Here is a 4,023-nt window from a genome sequence, read left to right on the forward strand (position 1 = left end):
TAGGTGCCAAGAATAAGTTATTCAGGTACCTCTAGGAAATGATTCTTTAGAATTACCTAAAATTTCTAGAGCTTTTCCTCCAAATGTTTGAAATTTATAGGATTAGTCATTTATTGAGCTCATCTCATTTTAAACCACATGTATTGTTTACTTAGTAAAAAAGAAAAAAGTCGACATAAGGCATGTAAGTATAATTAAACCTCCACGATAATGAGGTATTTTGGGACTAGTGTGACTATATTTTTCTTTTCAAAGATTCTTAATTTTTTTCTACGAAATTCCTTTTAGAAAGGAAAAAAAGCAAATCTTTAGATATAAGTTGAGTTTCTAATATAACACAGGGAAATCATTTAGATTCAAATCCAAATCCCACCATTCTGATAAATTTCTTTAGAGCTCCTTAACTCCTTCAAATTATGTCTCAAATGTTAACTGTAACACAAAAATTATATAAGGATCAAAGCTATGCTTAATTTCCCCTCTCCCCTTCCCCACAAAGGTTAGAAATTAAACAAGCTTGGGTCGTCTCCAAATACAAGTGATACATTTAAAAGTTAAAACAATGTTACCTCTCCTTCGCCCATATGTCCTTGCTGCATGTCAAATGAGAAAAAAACAAAACAAAAAAACAAAACAACCTTTCAAACATTGTCAAAAGAATCAACTGTGATTTCATCTACCAGCTTTTGAAAATGAAAACTGTGACTACATTCTTCATTTCCTGGTAAATGTCTGAAAAAACAAGGAACTGGATGGTAAGAGGTCAATTTTGTGCATTTTAAAATTTCTTCAGGCACACTGTAAAACTTTATTGAATCTTATTTGTTTTAGGGGAAGCTTTTGCTGTAATTGTTGCCCAAGGTTCAAACTATTATGAAATGAAGGCAGTATACAACATGATCAGAACCAACTATTACCATATTAATAACGTTTTCTCTCAGAATTCCCTGCTAACTAGCAATTTAGTAGATACACCCATATTTAATTCATGACTTTTCACCACCAGAAGAGAAATAACAATTTTACAGTATTCCTCAGTTAATCCTTTATAAGAGAAAATCATAACAAATGAAATCTTTAAGCAATTCATCAACTTCCTTTTAGCCAACAGTTCCCTATGCCTGATTAAGTCTTCTACCAAGTCCTAAATGTTGAAAAGTAAAAGGTTTGGTATCTTTATTGCCAAGCAGGTTGTAGCCAAGTGGCAAAGTAAAGGTAATTAATAATCCACTGGAATACTCAGGAAACGACAGTATAAACTTTAATTCAGAAAACCTTTGAGAAAATGTCTTCCCTGAAACAAATTGGCACTTATAAGCCCAGCCTGTCCAAACACCTCAATCCTATCCAACAAACATTTCTTGAATGCCCGATCTTGTGGATAAATAATAAATAGAGCATGTCCCTGACCTCCAGAACTAGCAGCTTTTAATGCCAGAAGGCCACATAAGCAAACAACAGTGTAGCATGCCTATTGTTATACTAGTTACGTGGTAGGCATAACAGGAATAGAGGAGGAACTGGCTCTGATGAAAAGTTGGGGTGGGGTAGGGAATCTGAGGTGGTCCTTAAAGGAAAACAGAGGAAGGGCATTCCAGGCTCAGCAGGGTTACAGGCAGGGGTGCTGCTGTAGCATTCAGGGAAAGGTGGCCAGAACAGAAGCATGTAGAACAAGTGGGGACTTGGCTGGGGATGAGGTTTCAACAGGAAACTGGGATGGGTTTTTTCTTTTGGAGCCAGAATCTAGCTCTCTCACCCGGGCTGAAATGGTGTGATTTTAGCTCACTTCAGCCTCTGCCTCCTGGGTTCAAGCGATTCTCATGCCTCAGCCTCCCCAGTACCTGGGACCACAGGGACGTGCCACCACGCCCAACTGATTTTGTATTTTTTCGGCAGAGATGGGGTTTCACCATGTTGGCAAGATTGGTCTCGAACTCCTGATCTTAAGTGATCTGCCCACCTCAGCCTCCCAAAGTCCTGGGGTTATAGCCTGGGATAGGTTTTGAGTTAGAAGGTATAGCTCCTTTAAGAAATCACTACCCAGACTCACAAACTGGTCAAGGTTTTATTCTTATTCTTCTAGATAAATGCTAAATAAGTATAACTCAGAAATATTATGTGATTATCTTCCAAAGTGAAATTATATCTCAAACCAAAATACATTTCTGCCACACTTAGATAGCCCTGGATTTCACCAAAGTATTTGAGCAAATGGATTCACACAACATACAATCTCCCACAAGCAGTAGTGCTTATACTTTAATAGGTCTTAAGTTTAGGGGTTGGGGAGAGGTAGGTATTTTCTGACTTAATCAGACAGAGGTTAGAAAGACAAACAGCATCACAAAAGCAGATGCTTGTTTAAGAACATTCTATTCGGCCGGGCGCGGTGGTTCATGCCTGTAATCCCAGCACTTTGGGAGGCCAAGGCGGGTGGATCACGAGGTCAGGAGATCGAGACCATCCTGGCTAACACGGTGAGACCCCCCCGTCTCTACTAAAAATACAAAAAAATTAGCTGGGTGTGGTGACAGACGCCTGTAGTCCCAGCCACTTGGGAGGCTGAGGCAGGAGAATGGCGTGAACCCAGGAGGCGGAACTTGCAGTGAGCCGAGATCTCGCCACTCCACTCCAGCCTGGGAGACAGAGCGAGACTCCGTCTCAAAAAAAAAAAAAAAAAAAAAAAAAAATTCTATTCATACAACTGCTTCAAAGATAAGGGAGTCTGGGGAAACAAAGTAATGATTTGAAAATCTTAGTGCTGTCAATCTTAAAAAGTTGATTGATGCTGCTTGGATTTCTGAGAAAACAGATATTTGAAAAGAATAAGCTTTTATAATATAGCTACAAAATTAACATGAAAACTCTCATGGCTTCCATTATTTCAAAAACAAATAATTGCCAGAATAGTAAGGGCTGTGGATCAAAAGTTACAATCAAATACTCTCGAAATGTTCCAATGTATACTCTCACACTTTGATTATCTACTGTAAAATTAAACTGGTCAATATAAAATAATTCATGGTTAAATTCTGAGATTAAATTCTGAAAGCTATGTAGACATTTTCTCATATTAAGAGAAAACAGGTTATAAGTGAACAATGTTTACAACTATAAAAGTTGCCCAATCAAATCAGGAAATTAATGTAAATTAATACTGAAGAAATAAAAACAATGACATTCTGGAACATTCAAAACGAGCATGTGTACTTATACATTATTTTTCATGTAAATTTTGACATAAGATACATACACAAAAATAAACAAACCATAATAAGTTCAATGAATTTTCTACAAATTGAACAGATCTATGCAACCGGAACCCAGACATTAATATAATGCTAAATAATGCCACTTTATCTTACATAAAAAAGATGTACTAAGCACTTTTCCTCACTTATTTCAAAGTATATTGGCACACACTTTATGATGAAATTCTTGCAACATAGAACCTCTCTGCTTTCCTGAGGAAAATGTCAGACAGATTTCCAATTTCATGACCAGCAAGTGTTGCTCGTTATTTGATGTTTCTCAAATGTCCGAGGAAGTGTAAGTTAAGAAATCACTTTAATTATGTTCAAAGAAATCTACATTTTGGAAAACTTCTAAGTCAGCAAAACTAACTCTGTTAGTTACCAAAAAGTAGACTCTTAAAAGATTTTTTAGATGCATGCCATTACCACTGAATAAAAATCTCCCGGTCCCACCAAAGTTTTAATGAATACTATTTATATGTTTATCCACTTTTATTATTTATTAGTTTTGATTTATTTTATTTTTATTTTTGGAGATGGAGTCTCGCCCAGGCTGGAGTGCAGTGGTGCGATCTTGGCTCACTGCAACCTCTGCCTCCTGGGTTCAAGCGATTCTTCTGCCTCAGTCTCCCGGGTTGCTGGGATTACAGGCATGTGCCACCAAACTCAGCTAATTTTTATATTTTTTGTAGAGAGACAGGGGTTCGCCATGTTGGTCAGGCTGGTCTGGAACTCCTGACCTCAGGTTATCTGCCTGCCTCGGCCTCCC

General features: G+C 37.5%; 1 protein-coding gene across 1 annotated transcript in view; it reads right to left on the bottom strand.

Annotated features, from left to right (window-relative positions):
• LOC108521870 (cytoplasmic polyadenylation element-binding protein 4-like) overlaps positions 1-4,023 on the bottom strand; it is a 31,287-nt gene that overhangs the window by 19,729 nt on the left and 7,535 nt on the right. The window contains exon 2 of the mRNA XM_017861864.1: positions 570-593. The gene's annotated coding sequence lies outside the window, so the exon portion shown is untranslated. The remainder of the gene's footprint in view (positions 1-569; positions 594-4,023) is intronic.

This window comes from Rhinopithecus bieti, unplaced genomic scaffold (assembly GCF_001698545.2).
Source record: "Rhinopithecus bieti isolate Rb0 unplaced genomic scaffold, ASM169854v2 scaffold_61461, whole genome shotgun sequence".
NCBI lineage: Eukaryota > Metazoa > Chordata > Mammalia > Primates > Cercopithecidae > Rhinopithecus > Rhinopithecus bieti.